Source organism: Mirounga leonina, unplaced genomic scaffold (genome assembly GCF_011800145.1).
Source record: "Mirounga leonina isolate KUSES-001 unplaced genomic scaffold, KU_Mleo_1.0 Mir_93, whole genome shotgun sequence".
NCBI lineage: Eukaryota > Metazoa > Chordata > Mammalia > Carnivora > Phocidae > Mirounga > Mirounga leonina.
Window position 1 is genome coordinate 48,811,380 of NW_023270854.1, and position 20,760 is coordinate 48,832,139.

At 37.8% G+C, this 20,760-nt stretch overlaps 1 protein-coding gene across 1 annotated transcript in view; it reads right to left on the reverse strand.

The window, feature by feature from the left end:
* GREB1L (GREB1 like retinoic acid receptor coactivator) overlaps positions 1 to 20,760 on the reverse strand; it is a 269,620-nt gene that overhangs the window by 153,906 nt on the left and 94,954 nt on the right. The window contains exon 2 of the mRNA XM_034996030.1: positions 15,701 to 15,801. The gene's annotated coding sequence lies outside the window, so the exon portion shown is untranslated. The remainder of the gene's footprint in view (positions 1 to 15,700; positions 15,802 to 20,760) is intronic.

Consider the following 20,760-nt stretch of genomic DNA (forward strand, 5'->3'; position numbering starts at 1 on the left):
AATATCTATGTTAAATCTAAAATAAAGAGGTAAATGCTCAAGAAAAGTTCTGTCAACCATATTTCTAAAAAGAATCATAAGCACATACCATGGCATTTCTTTAAGACAAATATTTTAATTTTCCGTTAAAATTTTTGCACAAAAGGCCTTTAGTTACAATTATTTTTCTTTGAAGTCATTAATGACTCTCCTCTCATTCCCACTTTACTAAAAATATATAAAATTTAAAAGATTTTATTTTATCTCCTGTGTTTGAATTATTTGTGGGGTAAAAAAAAATGTTCAACTTGGTAAATCAACGTATCTGTTTCTTAAACATTTTTTAATGTATCCCTCATTTCCCCAAACACTTCAATGTATCTGTACAAATAAGCTAGTACAAATATTTCGGAATCTCAGAATTTTCTGGGTTTTATTTTAATGCTGACAAAACAGATCGCATACTAAATAAATAAATATGTACAATTTATATAACTTAATGGAAAAAAGATTAATTATAGACTGCTTATCAATATAAAAAGGACTTGTTCTAATATGTACTTGATCTTTAACCAGGTAATTTTGGTTTTTGTTTAACATACCCTGACCCTAAGTAATCCCCCAAAACTACTCATCCAAAAGTACCACATCATTCAACACTCTCAAACTTTGGCATTAATACCAAAAAGAGAGACATGACCTTGAAATGACAGTTCCATTGCAGAAGGCTCCCCCCCTAAAAAAAGCCCAATTAAATGACCTACTTTTAAACACAATAGGATCGATATGCATGCAGGAAAAGTACACCCCTGTGGAAAGTTCTTATTGCCTGATTGATCAAAAACAAAACAAAACTTTTCTTTTTTTAACGGCCCCTTCCAGATCACAGTCAGTGCCAGAAATCCACACAGGAAAAAAATCCATCAAAATGAAACCCTAAAAGGGTTTACCCTTCACCATCCTATTTGCACTTCAAAACCCTGTAAGTCCTTCAGTTAAACCCCAGGGCTGAACCATTTCAATAATAAGAGAGGTGGCCAGAGGTGATTTATCTCCCATTTGGCCTCTGGACAGAGCTGTAACGTCTACGAAGCTTCCCTTCCCTGAGTCAAACCCTCCCCCCAAGTCTCAGCCTTCATTTGTGCGGCTTTGGATCTGCAACCTTATAAACAACTCCTATGCCCCTTCCAATCAGATGCAAGAATAGTCTGTAACTCAAGATCTGGATACATTTTCTTGGCAATGCTTTCACAAAATGGAATGCTGCTGAGTAATCAGAGCTTTGAAAATACCAGGTTAAATTTCAGGTTCTCTTTGTTATAACTTGGGGAAGAAAAGAATCTTAACTTTACCTTCTCTCTTCTCACATATGTTAATTGTTACCAGAATTTGTTAAACTTTTTCCAATTTATACCTGGATACTCTGAATGTTTTGGCCCACATCAGCCAACTTCCTGCAGTGATGTTCATCTAAATTTAAATCCTTGCATTGTAAAATATCTTAACAAATCCAAAAAGTAGTGATTTCACAGGTCACACACTCCTGGGTCAAAAAGACCTTAAAAACAGATATCAGACCACTATGACTAACTGATTTATTCTACGCTTGGTATCAAATACGTACTATAACTGTCATCACACAAGTTTCCTCTAGTAAAATAAACATCAAACAATGTCAACAGTTATTTAAATTGAAACACAGGTAGGTCCCAGAAGTTATCAAATGTGAAACACAATGAAGTTATTCCTTAGAAATGAAGGGTATTTTGTCACTAGGCATGAATTCTCTATTTCAAAATTACATTCACATACTTCCTAGTATAGGAAGAGGATGAAATATATATGTACCTTTCCCCTACCATTTAAATGAGAAGTTTGTTTTTCTAATTGATTCTGATAAATTACATCTGTATGCCACATAACAACTTGCACTAAATGATTCCACTGTAGTCATTCCAGTTTTACAAGGTGAAAACTTTCAAGTCACTAACTTCATGTAGAGACTCACAGGCAAATATAAATATATTTCACTTAGACCTAAAATCAGTTAAGAAAAATTTAAAATAATAAAATTAAATATATACTGATACTTAAAAAACAAGAAAAGCACATTTTTGTCAATTAAAAATTATTTCTGTTTTTGGAGGTACTTATCAATAAAAATTATATTTCTGCCATTAAAAGATGCACCATCAAGATCCTTATACCTCATTAGCAAACAGTTTTCATTTTCAGAGCTCCAAGTACCACAAATTCAAGAAAAAACAACTCTCACAACAAATGACTTTATTACATTACCAGGTCAATGAATCTTGGATTTGTATTTGAAATAACATAATAATTCAAACTGCATATATAAACCAGGAAAAACAGGTGACTGAAAAAAACTAAGAGACATGCATTTTTAAATCACTGAAACACACTTTGGCACTAATAACAATATTCAGGAAAACAAGTATCTTAAACTACTACATGACATTTAAAAAAGAAAAAAAGCTTTCCTCAGATAATCAACAAGAGTAAATTGATCCACCACAGAGGAAATATTCAATCTTCATTAAATATTTACTCAGTGCAATAGGTTGTTAGGTCTATTTAGACCTCAAAGAAAAAATAGTTCCTGTCTGGTAGGAATCAGGTCTTGGGAGAATTGAATGGAGATAAGAGGCAGTTCCTGAAGTCATGACACTATATTTCAAATTGACAATGCTAAAAAGTGGAAATATGCTATAAAATGTATAGTACTACTTTGAAATCTGATACAAAGAAAATGATACTTCTTATTAGAGCACTGAGTAATGTATAGAATTGTGAATCACTATATTATACACCTGAAACTAATATAACACTGTATGTTAACCATACTGGAATTAAAATTAAAAACTTAATGAAACAATAGGAAAAAAACAAACAAAAAAGACAAAGAGAGTGATACTTAAGGGACTATTAATTTTAATAAGGTTTGACTAGGCTAAGCAACTTCATTTCCTATTAATGTAGCACAATAAAATTTGGATATTCAAAATCTGCTGTCCCCAACTCTCCCACTCTATAACTGTAGCCCCGTCACCTATTTTCTCTGGGCCTCTTTCCTTATCCATAAAATGGGGCATAAAGTAAATACATTTCTAGACTGAAAACAGTATGGTGATAATGGGGGCAGGGAAGAGATCCCATTCACTGTAGCAACAACAAAAACAATACGCAGGAATCAACCTAATGAGAGATAAGTGACAACATTTTTTAAGTTGCCAAACTTTAGGTGATTTAAATGAAAATTTACACACAGAGAGAAATGTGCTAGGTGTTTTAAAGAGAAGTCTAATCATTGTAAAAATATGTTTCTCAAACAAAATAATAACACAATTCCATTCAAAGTATCAGTAGAATTTTGTGAGGAACATTATGAAAACATCCATAAGGGGTGTTAAAGGAAGATTATCAAAGAAAAGATGGGGAAAAAGTCTCTTCAATAAAGTTTATAAGGGGAGGTGAGTCAAAATAAATGTTAAATCATATTATGAGGAAAGAGCTTTTGGCCATTAAATCTATGTCACTAAATCCAATGAACTTTTTTTGGTTTTCCTCTAACATGTCCTCTTGGTAGATTTCTTGATATTTCCTTTTCTTTGGCTGGATTTCATCTCACAACCTTTCTAGTATTCCTCCTTTCCCTGTGCTGCTTCTCAATTTCCTTTGCACTCCCACAGTACACCACCCAGAAATGAAATGGAGTTCTACAGAGTTTGGTCTGTGGTAGCCATCTTCCAAGATGGCTTCAATGATTCTTGCCACCTGTGTGATCCCCTTCCCCACACTGAATCAAGGTTGACTTGTGTGATCACTAAAATACCAAACAAATGACAGCGTGTAATTTCCAAGGTCATAAAAGATATTGCAGTTTCTGCCTTGACCTCTTGAATCACTTGCTCTAAGAGAAGGAAGTCACCATGCTGTAAGGACACTCGAATAGCTCTGTGGGTGGGACCTGAAGTTTCCTGCCAAGAGCCAGGAAACCTGGCCCTCCTTGCCTCCTCTCTGGCACCTTCTGATCATTTCTCTGCATTACAGCACAAATATAATCTGTCAATCCTTTGCTAGAGCCCTTCATGGTTTTATATTACTCTGAGGATAAAAATCAATATTGTAAATACCTCTGCCCATCTCTCTAATCTTATCCTGCACTGTTCTCTTCCTAAATGCTGTGCTCCAGCAACAATGACCAACCTTTAAGCAGTTATGCTCCTTCTGCCTGTAATTTCACCCATCTTATCTTTTACTTTTGCCAATTAAAATCTCCTTATCCTTTTAGATCTCAAGCCTTGCTTCTCTGATCCCCTTCGTCCTTGCTAAAAGCTCTCATAGGACCTTATTCATATCCTTCCTAGCATTTTACTCACTGATGAGCTATATAATTTGTGTGATTAATGTTTGTCTTCCCTCTTAAATTCTAAACTACATGAAGGTAGGGACTATGTTTTTCTGTGTTTGCCAATTATTGATATTACAGCACCTTTGTGGTGTCCTCCTACATAGCAGGTACTCAAATACTGTTTGAATAATTTAATAATTTAAAATGTAGGGTTAGCATGAGAATGAGAAGCTCACTGGAGACAATCCAAATGAACTTTATTATCTATAAGAATTATTACATGACACCCACAGCTAACATCATACACAATGAGGAAAAACAGAGCTTTCCCCCTAAGGTCAGGAACAAGACAAGGATGTCCACTTTCACCATTTTTATTCAACATAGTACTGGAAGTCCTAGCCATAGCAATCAGACAACAAAAAGAAATAAAAGATATCCAAATTGTTGAGGAAGAAGTAAAACTCTCACTATTTGCAGATGATATGATATATATAGAAAACCCTAAAGACTCCACCTAAAAACTACTAGACCTGATAAATGAATTCAGTAAGGTCACAGGATGCAAAGTCAATGTACAGAAATCTGTTCTATACACTATTAATGAAGCAGCAGAGAAATTAAGAAAACAACCCCATTTACAACTGCACTAAAAATAATAAAATGCCAAGGACGAAACTTAATCAAAGAAGTGAAAGACCTGAAAGACTTGTACTATAAAACACTGATGAAAGAAACTGAAGGTGATATAATCAAATAGAAGGACATTCCATGCTCATGGGTTAGAAGAACAAATATTGTTAAAATGTCTATACTATAAAGTGTCTATACCAAAGTAATCTACAGATTTAATGGAGTCTCTATCAAAATACCAACAGTGTTTTTCACAGAAGTAGAACAAACAATCCTAAAATTTGTATGGAGCCACAAAAGACCCCAAATAGCAAAAGTAATCTTGAAAAAGAAGAACAAAACTGAATTCCAGATTTCAAGTTATATTACAAGGTGAGAGTAATTAAAACTGTATGGTATGATATATTACTGGCATAAAAATAGTCACATAGATCAATAGAATAGAATAGAAAGCCCAGAAATAAACCCACAGTTATATGGTCAATTAATCTTTGATAAAGGAAGAATGAATATACAGTGGGAAAAAGACAGTCTTCAATAAATGGTATTGGGAAAACTGGTCAGTTACATATAAAAGAATGAACCTGGACCACTTTCTTTCACCATACACAAAAATAAACTCAAAATGTGTTAAGGACCTAAAAGTGAGACCTGAAACCATAAAAATCCTTGAAGAGAACCTACGCAGTAATTTCTCTGACATCGGCTGTAACAACATCACTCTAGATATCTCCCCTGAGGCAAGGGAAACAAAAACAAAAATAAACGATTGAGACTACATCAAAATAAAAAGCTTCTGCACAGTGAAGGAAACAATCAACAAAACTAAAAGGCAACCTACTGAATAGGAAACGATATTTGCAAATGACATATATGATGAAGGGTTAGTATACAAAATATATAAAGAACTTATACAACTCAACACCCAAAAAACAAATAATCCAATTTAAAAATGGGCAGAAGACATGAACAGACATTTCTCCAAAGAAGATGTACAGATGGCCAACAGACACATGAAAAGATGCTCAACATCACTATTAGGAAAATGCAAATCAAAACCACAATGAGATTTCACCTCACACCTGGCAGAAAGGCTAAAATCAAAAACTCAAGAAGCAACAAGTATTAACGAGGATCTGGAGAAAAAGGAACCCTTGTACACAGTTGGTGGGAATGCAAACTGGGTGCAGCCACTGTGGAAGACAGTTTGGAGGTTCCTCAAAAAGTTAAAAATAGAACTGTTCCATGATCCAGGAATTGCACTACTGGGTAACTACCCCCAAAATACAAAACCATTAATTCAAAGGGATCTATGCACCCTTACATGTTTATTGCAGAATTATCTACAACAGCCAAACTATGGAAGCAGCCCAAGGTCCAGTGATAGATGAATGGATAAAGAAGATGTAGTGTATATATATATAATGGAATATTATTCAGCCATAAAAAGAATGAAATCTTGCCATTTGGAATGACATGGATGGATCTATGGAGAATGCTAAGCAAAATAAGTCAGAAAAAGACAAATACCATATGATCACACTCATATGTGGAATTTAAGAAACAAATCAGCAAAGGGAATAAAAAAAGAGAGAGAGAGACAAGCCAAGAAACAGACTCTTAACTATAGAGAACAAACTGATGCTTATTAGAAGGGAGGTGGGTGGAAGAATGGGGGAAATAGGTGATGGTTATTAAAAAGTACACTTATCATGATGGAAAAAAATAATAAAATAATAAAAAAGTATTTTGGAGCTCTTTCTACATAAACACATAAAGATCTTCCCCATTCTTTTTTGTGGCCTCAGAGAATTCCCTGGCATGTATATACCATGATTATTAATTTTTTAAGGATTTATTTATTTATTTGAGAGAGAGAGTACACAGAGGGGAGAAGGGCAGAAAGAGAGGGGGGGAGAGAGAATCTCAAGGAGACTCCTTGCTGAGCTCAGAGTCTGATGTGATGTGGGGCTTGATCTTATGACCTTTAGATCATGACCTGAGCCAAAATCAAGAGTCAGACGCTTAACTGACTGAGCCATCCAGGTGCCCCTATACCATGATTATTTTAAACTAGTCCCTTAATGATGGATACTTAATTCACAATCTTTGTTATTACTAAAGTTATTATAATAATCAACCCTGGACTAATTAATACATAATTTAGTACTTGGATAAATTCCTAGAAGTAAAATTGCTGGGTCAAAGGATATATACAGTTTTAATTTTGTTAAATATTGCCAAACCGCTCTGGTTTTGTTTTGTTTTAGCATACACAAGGCAGTCTTCATTTCTTCCACACATTAGAAACATTCAGTTGTGGTTCAGTTTTTCTAAGGTCCACATCAAGTAGGAAACTGCCAAAAGCAGAGAAAAGCTGGGTTGGAAAAAATCCATGATAATGAGGCAACAAATGAGGAATGAACTAATGGTTGAACCAATTTACACTCCCATTAGCAATTTATGGATCCCCATACCTTCAACAATATAGAATATTATCTACTTTTGGATCTTAGTCAATTTGACAGATGAAAAATGGTATCTCAATGTAGTTTTAGTCTGCATTTCTCTTATTATGGATGAAATTGAGTATCTTTTCAAATGTTCAAAAGCCCTTGAATTTTCTTCTCTGAAATCTCTAGTCTTTATCTATTTTTAATTTGGCTGTTGGTTTTATTCTTGATTTGTAGGAGCTTTTTATATATTAAAGAATTTTATCCTTTGTGTATGATATGGGGCACAACATTTCCCCCCAGTTTGCCATTTTGCCTTTTGCCTTTGCTTTTTGGTGTTTGCTGTTCTTTTTCCATGCAGTTTTAATTTTTATACAACTAAATTTATCAATTTTTAAAATGTTAAGGAGTCACATGGAAACACAAAACTCACTTTATCTGTTTAATTAAATAATCTATATAAGCCAGTGTTTATTTCCTAGAGGCACTAAGAAGAGCAAAGGAGAGTAAGTTAAAGAAAAGAATCTATCTAAATAATTAGAACCCCAAAGATATTATTTTTCTATTTAAAAAGGAGTTTTTCAGTTTTTTTTATTGTATAATTTTTTTTAAGGGAAAAATAGATATTTCCACCTTACCCACTCTCTCTTGCTTTTGCAAAACAGGTAGAAACACACACACATACCACAAAAAACAGGAAGGTGGAGATGAAGAATGGACAAGGGTTTGAAGTAGCCAACAGGAGCCTGGGATGAGATTTTTGAATAAGTAGCTTCTAATCCTAGAGGAAACCAAATGAACATCTTTTGATCCATCTATTTCTTGATTTTGGACTTTAAATTAGTGGAAGGGCTGCATAATTCTGGTAGAGGGGAGAGGACCATAGCAAAAGTGTCAACTATGTTTTTTTTTTCCCCCATCCATGTCTATGGATTTTCTCCTTCATACCCCAAATTCCAACTCCCAACCCTTTTTCTACCTCCTATAAATGTTCTACTTTTCTTTAGCCCATAGTTGAAAAATGTGGGACACAATCAGTGTTTATTACTGTCTTTGTTGATAACTCCTACATCTACATCATTGGCCTTAAAATCTTTTCTAAGTTGCTGCTCTCCACCCAACCTCAATATGTCAACTCAATATGTCCAAAATCAGTATGTCCAAAACAAAACTCATAATTATTAGAGTAAAAGCTATTCCTAATTCCTGATTTCATTATTTTCATTTATTCACCTAGGAAGTACTGTGAACTGTGCTAGGAAGGATAATAAAGGCAGTCCCCAATCTCAAAGCAATCCCAATCTAGAGGTGAAAGATACGTAAATGTATAAACGTTCACTAGAAGTAGGAACAAAGTACTGTAAAAGTACAGAGATTGTAGCAATTCTGTCCAGAGAAATGAAGAAAATATCAAAGAAGAGATGACGTTTGGGTGCCTTTAAAGGATTTATCAAACAGAACTGGGAGGACTGCTCATGCCAGTAGAACAGAATGTCAAAGGCATAATGTATTTTAGAAATACTGAAGGTTCTCGGGCTCCCTGCTCGGCAGGGTGCCTGCTTCTGCCTCTGACCCTCCCCCCTCTCATGTACTCTCTCTCTCTCATTCTCTCTGTCTCAAATAAATAAATAAAATCTTAAAAAAAAAAAATCTTTAAAAAAGAAATACTGAAGGTTCATTGTTGGAGGAAGGGGTTGAGTGACAAGTAGGTTGAGGACTCATTGCCCTCCATAACCCGCCCACAACCATTGCCACAATGAAAGAAGCAGAATCAGAAGCAGCAGCCACAACTGTGAGAGCAGGAAGAGACTGGAGATGAGGAAGATGGGAGTCCCATCAGACCACCCAGCCTTCTGGGCCCTCCCCCCATGGCCAGGGGAAAGCCTGGTGATGCCAAGTCAGCCCCAAACTGGAATTCACCTGCATATCCACCATCAGTAGAATAGATAAATAAGTCATTGTGTGTGCATGCAATGGGATACTACATACAACGAACAAAACTCCTGCTACAGGCAACCTAGATGAATCTCATAAACACAATGTTGACCTCTCTTCACAGAGATCCTCCAGTATCAAGGGGACCAATGATTACACCCCAGCTGAGTCTCCTACCTCCTCTCTAGGGCAGAAGCTCACTCTGGGGAGGCCTAAGCATCAGGTATGGCCCATTGGTCATGGTTGATGGGGGGCCAATGCAGAATCTCCTTTTCCCAGACCAGTCCATAAAGGTCCTTCCAGAGTAGGCTTTCCCAAAGTGCAAAGAAAATCCTCAAAAGCTCAAAAGTTGTTTTTTATCAATATCTGCCCACCCAAGGATGGACCCCAGGTTATGGAAGACAAATCTGACCACCCTCTCTGCTGACACTTGGCCAAAAAGGGCCACTGTCGATAGGAGGACCTCTGAGCCTTCTACCATCCAGGTGTCAGCAGACCTCCTGTGTGAGACTGTGCCTTCCCATCCAGGCTGGAAGGAGCCCTCTGTGACCCTAATGGGCATATATTTCCCCGTGGCCCTGTGATAGCTCTGTCAATGACACCCACCCCCATCGATCACCTCCCCCATTTGGGGCTCAGAGCTGTGTTTCATTACTGGTCTGCAGTGTGCACTCCTTTTTTTGATCTAGCCTCCAGAGACTTGCTTACAGAACCCCAACTTTTTTCATATGACCTGCCTCCTGGATCTTCTTCTCCCTCACCAACTGACTGCTGAACAGGAAACCTCTTTGGTGCTATTTCTTGTGCATGTGTCCACCTAGCCCCTGGTACTGCTCTCGATTCCTGAGAGCCAAGGAGCAGTTTTCTACCATTCTTTTCTTCTAGCTGCTTGTTTTAAGTCCCTTTTATGTGACACCCACCTCCTCCCCTCCATGTTGCTGCTGCTCTGTGAAAGTCACTGGGTTGTCTGACCTGGGGTAAGTTTGGATGACTGGTACAGAGCTCCTCCCTGAAAGGCCACTCTCTCTGCTTTTGGATTTTGTAGTTTCTGTGTCAGTAGCATGATCCCCACTGCTCTGGTCTGTGATCACTGTGCTTTGTGAAACTGTGCATCCCCTTGTAGCTTTTCTCAGTGTCTGTGGCACTTCTGTGACTTCCCAACACTAGAGCAAGGTTTTCTGCCAAAAATGGTGCCCTCCAGATTTTCTGCACCTTCCAACATGGGAGAATTGTGAAACTTGCCACAGGACTGCCTCCCTGGTCCTCCCCATTCTTCTCCTGGTGTCAGTTTTTCTGGGTTTGACACAGCCCATGAGATGCCCTTTAAAGCCTCTGACAGGCTTACACCATGTCCTCTCCAGGCCACTTTAGTTAGTCTCATCATTGGGAGGCTACCAGCCCTTCTGTCTGAATCCTGTGAATCTCTACCTGGCCCACCTCTGGGTAGAACCTGGACAGTACTGTCACCTTCTTCTCACCTTCTCCCCCCACATTCCTGGCACTGGCTGTTTTCTATGAAAACGGCAGTGAACAGGTTCAGTTTTGAATTGGCCCTAAAGAAATGAGTCAGAAGTTATGTGGGCAAGAGGCAGGGATGACAGCCATTAGAGAGCTGAGAATAATTTTTAACTTTTTTTTTTTTAACTAGGCTCCACACCTAGCATGGAGCCCAATATGGGGCTTGAACTCACAACCCTGAGATCAAGACCTGAGCTGAGATCAAGACCTGAGCTGAGATCAAGAGTCGGACACTTGACTGACTGAGCTACCCAGGTGCCCTGAGAATAAATTATTTTTCTTTTTAACTTCTTTTGTGTGTGTGTGTGTAAGTAACAAATGTAGTAGAAACAAATAAAAAGTAGGTTGGGGACAGTCTGTAAGGGACCTTATATGCCAAATCAGGAATTTGAATTTTATCCCAGAAGCAGGAGAAAGCCAATGGAAGCTTTCAAAAAATTAACATAATTAGATTTTTTAAAAATAGAAGAGAACTCTGACAGTAATATGAAAGTTGGATTAGAGACCAGATAAAAGGTTTCTGAAAAGTCTAGGAGGAGTTGATGGAGATTGTACATAATCAGGGGTGGAAGGAACACAGAAGAGGAGCCCTTCAGGTAGGCAGTTAGAAATTCAGGACTCAAGCTCAGGAGTAAGAACTCAACAAAGAGACCCTAGAAAGAGACAGCTGCCATACAGATAATTGGTATCAGTAATGGGGAGATTACCTAGGGACTGCCATCATAGAGAAAGTATGTAGAATAAGAGAGTCAAGGAGGGAAGTCTGAGAAACACCATCATTTGAGAGTCAAGCAAAGAAAGAGGAAAACCTCTTTGCAGATGAAGGAGCAGTAGGGAGAAGTAGGAAGGAAACCAGGAACCAATGGGGTTGTGAAGGCCAAGGGACAAGAGAGTTTGGAGAAATGGGAGGTAGTCAACAATTTCAACAGGTAGGGGAGGTCAAATAGGACCAAGAATGAAAATGTGCCATGTAGGAATTAGTCAAGAAGTGTGGTGAACTAGGACAGAAATCAGGGGGTAGCTGCTGGAAAGGTAGAATGACAGGAAAGAGACATTAGAACAAGAGATGCTCACAGGATGCATTTCTTCCCTCCATGGAAATGGAGAGGTAGTGATACTGGAGAGAGGAGATGATTAATGGAATAAGGTCCTAGGAGGGTAGAGAAAGGAGAGAGGAACAAGATGGAGGATACACCAATGGCAGAACCAAAGGGCAGGAGCCTGGGTCCCTGATGACAGCAGAGAAGCTTTAACAGCTATAGACAATTACCCCCAAACCTTGTTTATGTGGGAAAGACAAACTCTGAACTTGATGTTCAGTGTTTCCTGTCATTTGCAGACAAATGTAATCCTAACTGATACAGGAGAGAAAAGTGTTGAAAGAATAAGCAAGCTCCTCTCAAAAGCATGAAGACATGAAATAGTGCAGTATGTTTTGAAGACAAGACCAGTCTGCAATTGCTAGACTATCAAAAGTGAGAGAGGGAATGGTAGGAAAGGAAGATGAAAATGTAGACCCAGGTGTGAGGAGCAAGAGACTGGATCCTATGGATAAAAAGTAGCTACATGAAAGCATGTTAAAGAAATGACATGTTCCCATTTCAGCTTCGAATAGATTGTTCTGTGGCAGTCTGGAAGGGGCTCATAAGGAGGCAAAACAGGATGTAGGGGGAGTGCTTAGAAACTTCTACTATAGTCCTGGTGAGAGATCATGATGCCTGCATGGGTGCAGTTATGGTAGGGTTACAGAGGATGGAGAGACCTGAGAAATACTTAGGAATTAAATCAGTAGGAATTGGTGACCAATAGCATGGACAAGTGATTCAGGGTGAAGTTTAGGTCTCTATCTTGCATTGCTTTTCTCCATTCCCACTGTTATACCTCAATTCAGGCATACACTACCTCACATATTCACTCAATAAACATTTATTGAGTGCCTTCTCTGGCCAGGTCCTGCAGATACAATGGTGAACAAGACAGAAATGGTCTTTGCTCTCCTAGATCTTAGGAATATCATTGCTGAAAGCTTCATATGTGATACTTCATTGAATCCTCCAAATATCCTTTAATATAAGTATTACTATGTCCCCACTTTTCAGATGAGGTAACGCAGTCTAAGAAAGTTTAATAATTTGCTCAAGGTCACAAGGCTTGCTGGTAAGTGGTGGTACCAGGAATCATACACAGATCTACCTTTAAAGCCATGGTTTGGTTTGGTTTGGTTTTAGTAGGCTCTACACCTAATGTGGGGCTTGAACTCATGACCCCAAGATCAAGAGTTGCATGTTTTATGGACTGTGACAGCCAGGCGCCCCTAAAGACATGTTTTAATCACTTGATTATGTTCTCCCTCATGCAATTACAGATGATGTATTAATACTGTAACAAGGAGTACAGTGGTTTGGATGATTATAGCCTCCTAACTGGACATTCTTTTTGCATTTGCATGTTTCTTAAGTGCCAACTGGGAAGAATGGTGGTACCTCCTCTAACTGAGGGCACTTGGAGGAAGAAGATGAGGTTTTGAGTGGAAGGTGATACATTCAGGTCTTAGATATATTGATTTTGAGAGGGCTATGAAATATCCAAGTAGAGAGATCTAACAGCAATGTGATAGAAAAATTTGAGGTTTAGAGGGAAGCAGGGCTGGAGATAAAGCACTTGGCATCACTAATACTTAAAGGTCAGCTAAATCAAGGCAATTACTGGGACTCTTCAGCGACTCCTAGAAATAAGAAGAGCAACCTGCTAAGAAAAGGGCAGTTGGGTACAGGCTTAAGGAGAATGGAGTAGATTTAGAATAATTGATTAGAGACAAAAGAGAGGAACTCACCAAGGGCACTCAATTCAAAGATATAATTAAGTTGTATTTAGGGTTAGAGAGAATGAATTTATAGTTGATATCAATCTGCACAGTTGAGGGGTTTTCTCCAGCAGCAATAACCAACTCAAGAATAGGAAAACTTACAAAAATTTTATCATTTTACTCGTTCCTTTCTTTTCTCCCACTCTGATTTAAGACCTTGCCTGTGAGTTCCCAAAGCACCCTGATTTTACCTTTGATCTGCTAATGAACACTTGACCTATCAGGTTCTATTTAAGTCCACCTCCCCTTTGGACTTTGAAATCCTCAAAGTTCTTTGAGACTCTGAAAACTCCAAAGTTCTTTGCCTTCTGAAAACCTGTGTTTTTTATCATTTTTATTCCCTATTATGTACTTATTTTATCTCCAGTTTAGACTGCAGTCTCTGAGGGCAGGGATTGTGATTTCCAACAGTTTTGCAGGAACATCACCACAGTTCAATGCCTCATCCACAAGTATTTCATTAAATGTTTGTGGGATTAACTTTAATCTGGAAGCTGCAATGTGGAAACTAACCAACTATCTAATTCTATCAAGCAGTGATTTTTAAGTTTTCAGACTTGGAATAAACAATCCCCTCCTCTCAACCTTTCATTCTCTGTTTTTCATTAAGAGGTAGTTAGGACACCTCCACCAGGTACATAACATTTTGACTTTGGAATTTGGACCCTACCGACAGCTCTCTAGGCTCTTTGACCATGGAGGAGCTACTAAGCATTTCTGGATCTGCTGAATCCATGTTGGTAAAACTCAAAGGATTGGACCTGATGACTGCAGATGTCCCTTCTTATTCTTAAATCCAAAGATTCAAAAAAAAAAAAAAAAAGTGACCAGCACCAAAAAAACAAAACAAAATAAAATAAAATTAAATCCCAAAATTCCATGATCCCTGGAAGACCTTTAAACCACACTTGAGATCACTGCCTTATAAAGCACAATTAAAACATGGATTGCAAGTGAAATAAGTCAGAGACACAAATACCATATGACTTAAATTATATGTGGAATCTAAAAAACAAAACAAATGAACAAACTAACAAACAGAAACCAGAAATAGACTCATAAACACAGAGAATAAACTGGTGGTTGCCAGAGGGGAGGGGGTCAGGGGGATGGGCAAAATAGGTCAAAGGGATTAAGAGATACAAACTTTCAGTTATAAAATATGTAAGTCAAGCACCCAACTCTTGATTTTGGGTGGCTCAGTCAGTTAAGCACCCAACTCTTGATTTTGGCTCAGGTCATGATCTCAGGGTCATGAGCTTGAGCCCTGCATCAGGCTCTGTGCTGGGTATGGAGCCTGCTTAAGATTCTCTCTCTCCCTCTCCCTCAGTGCCCCCCCTTTTCCCCCTCCCTCAAATGCTTGTGTGCACGCTTTCTCTCTCTAAAAAATCAATCAATCAATCAATCAAACAAGGGGATGAAAAGTACAGCATAGGGCATATAGTCAATAATATTGTAAGAATTTTGTATGATGACACATGGTAACTACACTAATGGTGAGCATTTCATAATGAATATAACTGTTGGATCACTATGTTGTATACCTGAAACTAATATAATATTATATATCAGCGATACTTAAATTAAAAAAAAAATGGGTGCCATGTTTCACAATTGGAAAATGGCGAATAAATCCCTATCTCTATAAAGTCAGGCTACAATCTATACAACATATTATCTCTAAAATGAAGACACTGACATTTATACTTAATTATTGCTTTGACTGCTGATTAAAACATTTAATAGATGTAAGATGTTTTTCAATGGTAGGTTTATCCAAAAATCAAACAAAAGAACACTGTCATTCACTTTGCTAGTAAAAAGAGAAGAAAGCTAGAATATGAAACACCATCTCAGATCTCATATGTACCTTGGTAACACTTTCCTTTTTTTTTTTTTTTTTTTTTTTTTTAAATGAGAAATCAAAGAGTGTAAGTGACTTACTCAAGGTTACAGAAGTACTAAATGGCAGGCTGGTAGTAGAATCCAAGGCTTCGAATCATACGCCTTTTTTTTTTTAAACAACCAAATTGGTCAAAAATCTCCTGAAAGACAAAAACAGATGAAGGTGAAATGCCAGTTGGTTGAGTTTAAACAGAGACCCCACTTTGTTCTTTCCAGGTTCAATAATAAACAATTCCAGTGATTAGCATGAAGGGCTGGCAGATGAAACATTTGACTCCTAAACAAAAATATTTGTATTTTTGTACCACAGTTAGTAAATCAATTGTAAAAATTAAAGTAAATGGAAAACAGAGAATTAGCAAACCTAGAACTCAATTTTCCTTCACTCTTTTGGAAGACAGATAGAAAAAACAAAACAAAATCCCCGTGGTTCCCTTCATTAGCAGCCAGGGTAGTGAGTCCCATTGTAAATCCCACTTATAAAGGCTCGTGGCTACCTGCAGAGCCTAGGAGTACCAATCACATTAGTGAAGACACCAGATGACCAAAGGAAGCAGTGAGGGTCTGGGAAAGCTAGTAAACAAAAGGCAGCATTCCAAATGAATGCCATTGCTAGAGTCCGCATTATAAAATGCCTGGGTTTGAGACCCCTAAAGCAGATTAGCTTAAGGCAACAAAAGATTCAAGCAAGATACAAAGAGCTCATTTTGACACATTAAGAAATTGTCTTCATTAGATCATCAGGTGCTTAAGTGTAATTATTAAAAAAAAAAAAAAATTCCACCTAAGTTGTGTTTGAAGAAGTTATCCTAGAAGAACAGGGACCTAAACATAGTTCTTGAATATAACATGTTCGTGACCAAAATACATGAACCAGATAGGCTGGTCTTTTCCCCTTTTATTCTTCCTGACATTTCGAAGGCATGTAATGACTTTAAAATTTGTTATACACACCATTTCAATGTACCACTCTGCTCACAAGCACCAGTACTTTAAATACCAACTAGAAAAACTTAAATCTCTCCAACTGTATGTGATTTTTTTCTTCCACGTTGTTGCCTCATTTACAAAGAAAATAAGTAAAACTTTTAAGTATGAACTGCCAAAATGAAAAGCAGGAAAACATTAGGCCATGGTATAATTTCCCGGACATTTTCCATCACTTCCCATGCTTGTTTGGCTCTTGCCGCAAAGTTTAAACTCAACTACAGTTGAGATGCTTAAATTTTAAAATGTGGGAGGAAAACCTTATTTACTTCCATGTGGAGGAGGCTGATATTTGCTGCTGTTTGCTTTCTTTTGTTTTGAGGGGGGTGTTAGGGAATTATGTTCAATAAACTTAATAACTTCCAATATTGTTTGCCAGTTTTATTCACTAGATATATATAGTGCTAAGCTGAATAATGCTGATGTAAAGTAGAAATAATTACTTATTGAAAGTCCTGTAAGAAGACATGGTTACTGACAAGAAGAAGAATATTGGATCAAATGGCCTTCCACTCAACACGTTCAAGTGTACAGACCATCAATCAGTCTGAAATTTTACAAATGTATTTAAAGACCCCCTATCAATAACAGATGAACAGACAGGCAAGAAGGGTTCTGATCATTTAAATAGTCCTAAAAGCCTATAAGTCAAATTTGAGGTATAATAATGAGAACCTTTCCCTGTAATTTCTATTTGAAAATCAATTTCTCATATCTCCTCAGTTTGATAAATAATCACCCCTCACCAAGAACACAAGTAGTTCAGCTCCCACTTTCCCTTTGAGAGGTACTCCCATTGTTTTGTCAAACCCTAATAGGGTCATAAGGAAGGCTTCACTGACACAGAAGGCAGTGGTTCACACCTAATGGGCTGATGTCACCCGCAGCTGTTAGGCCAGGTGAAAACTTTGACTTCATATATGTTCAAGTGGAAAAACATTGGAAAAGTTCTGTGAGTCTGAACTCCTAACAGCTTTCTGGCTTCACCTCTCCTCTAGGTTTGGAAGTTATATAATCATAACAACATTAGAAAAAGAGTTAAAATTTTTGTAAAATTTATTTTAAAAATATAATCGGGGTGCCTGGGTGGCTCAGTCGTTGGGCTTCTGCCTTTGGCTCAGGTCATGATCCCAGGATCCTGGGATCGAGCCCCACATCAGGCTCCCTGCTCAGCAGGAAGCCTGTTTCTCCCTCTCACACTCCCCCTGCTTGTGTTCCCTCTGTCACTGTCTCTCTCTCTCTTTTAAAAAAAGTGCTGATACAAACCTATCATCCTTTAAACCCTATATGTGCATTCTTCAAGCTAAGTCACACTATGTTCTCCAACAGAAAAGAATATGTAAAATGGTCCAAGCTGTAACCAAGATTGTTAATTAAAACTCAAGAGAGAAATAACAAATGTTACATTGGTTAAACATGAATTTACTTATACAGATTATAAGTATCCTAATTAGAGACTTCTGAGGTCAGAATGATATCCATTATTGAAAATAAATGGATATATTTATTTCCATTTGGATTCCAATTCCAAATGGAATTGAAATTTCCATTTCAATTTCAAAATTGAAAATAATTTTTTAAGTTATTCCTGGTCTACTACAGAAGTCAGACTAAAAGAAAATGTGATTCCTAACTCACTCCATTCTGATTATATACAATTAAGTTCTGGCTTTACTAATTGCATTTTTTAAATGGCAGATTTTCTAATAAGATAAATTTAAAGCTTGGGGTGCGTGGGTGGTTCAGTTGGTTAAGCGTCTGACCCTTGGTTTCAGCTCAGGTCATGATCTCATGGGTTGTGGGATCGACGCCCACATTGGGCTCCACACTCAGTGGAGAGTCTGCCTGAAGATTCTCTCCCTCTGCCCTTCCCCCCATGTACACATGCAGATGATCGCACGCTCGCGCTCTCTCTCTCTCAAATAAATCTTTTTTTTAAAAGAGATCAATTTAAAGCTTAATCCAGAACGACAACTTTTCATCCAGGAATATGATCTTCACTCTTCCTTATTACTTTTCCTTCCATTACACATCCTGGGAAAAATCTCTGTTGAGAAGCAAAATATAAGGAATTTTCTAATTAATGGAGTTGAGGTATGTGGACCAATGGTATATAAATTGAAAGACAAAGTGCTCTTTATTTTGGGATTAAAAAGTAAATAAACTAAGGAGAACCCTAAAAAGAATAGCAGGAAGATGGGACACCTGGGTGGTTCAGCAGGTTAAGCATCTGCCTTCAGCTCAGGTCATGATCCCCGGGTCCTGGGATCGAGCCCCAAGTCAGGCTCCCTGCTCAGCGGGGAGCCTGCTTCTCCCTTTGCCTGCTGCTCCCCCTGCTTGTGCTTGCTTTCTCTCTCTCCCTCTCTGCTAAATAAATAAAATCTTAAAAAAAAAAAGAATAGCAGGAAAAAAAAACAAGTGATCATAGCTATAGATGGAGATAATCAACAGTCAGGTGAGGTGGGGTGGGTCATCCTGCCAATTTGGGTGCCCAGAGAGGCTCTTAAAGTCACTTTGCTAGTTGGATAGTAATGGTGGTGATGGTAGAAAGTGCTGAGCGATAAATCAGGAGTCATAGAGGGGAAGAATAGAATGGATGTTCCTATTTGTTTCAGCAACTGCTACAGCATGGGCTGTATTTGACTTGAACGTAACTAAACAGAAAATCTTACTGGAACTACTAGTAATTTTTCTTGATGAAACCAATGCTCCCATTGAGACACTGTTAAAGCTCAGCATCACTTAGATCAGTGTTCCTCACAAAGTCTAGTTCAAGGACTGCATCAGAATCACCCGATGAACATATTTACCATGTAGGTTCCTTACCCTCTCTCTCAGAGATTTATGAGTCCTAGTTCTAGAAAGGACTCAGGAATCTGCATTTTGGATACCCTGGAAAGGGTTGCTAGATTTACCAAATAGGCAACCCTAACCTCAGATGATTCTATGACATTAGAGTTTGAAAATTACCTCCTTTGAAAAAGGGGGGGGAATCAAAATTATATATGATTGTTAAATGGGATGCTTATTTATAACAATTAGCCAGACACATTAAAAAGAAAGGAAAAAACCTCATTGTCTGATCTTAGGACTGGCTACTTGACTACTTTGTGCTTCAATCCCTTCATTTGGAAAATGAAAAAAAAAAAAACCAATGATGGTGCCTCCTAAGCCCCCTGCCACTCTCGTTATGCTCAAAGAAGGTAAGTAAGAGCACAAGAGAGTTAGAAAAACCATTTTGCCATGACAACAGCAAATTGCTCCTGGGATGAGCATCGTGTACACCCCCACCATTTTTTGGATGCCTGTGGCATTTGACCTTTACCTCTCCCTCTCAGACTGGCCTTAGCAGGGAACAAAAGCATCCAAAAAAAATTAGACACTAGGTTTTTAACCGTAAAACCTAAAAAAAAAAAAAAAATCAATTGGCACACTAAAAACAATCCCAACAATTTCCTGGGGAAATACTATTCTCATAAAACCTCACAAAAATCATTTGGATGAAACATTATATTTAGCACCTCCCCAAAAAAACAAAACCCCAACTCCTCTAGGTTTTATATTCCACCACCTCCCAAATAGCTTCTAACCAAGCTTCAAGTAATAGTAATTTGATTCTGTGTTACATGAAGGTTGTATAGCTGAAGAACATTGTGGAATGTTCAACTCTATAATAAGAGGCATCAAGCCTGTTGAATTCTGAGGTAAAGAAGACTGCAAATGACACTCCCATTTCATGGAAAAGTTAAACAGAAGAACTGCAATATTATTAAATACCAATTATTAAAGTAGTTCACTACGGAAGGGAGGCCAGAAAGGAGGGGAGTTCTGAGTAAGTGGTCTAGGAGCTCAGAAGGGTGGAGGTGAGGATAGAAAGACATAAGGGGAGTTTGCAAAGGTAATTTTCATGATTAGCAGTATCCTGGTGGTTAGTAAATACCCGTGTGCCTCAGAATCACATTACTGTTGCCTGTGACATCCTGTTCTGGGTTGTCAGTCAGTGTATGCCATAAAGGGAAATTGAAAGATTAGTCACATTAAGAAGAGCTCACACACAAATAAGTATAATCTGTCTTGACTTAAGGGAGACCCAGCAGAATATGTTTGCCTAT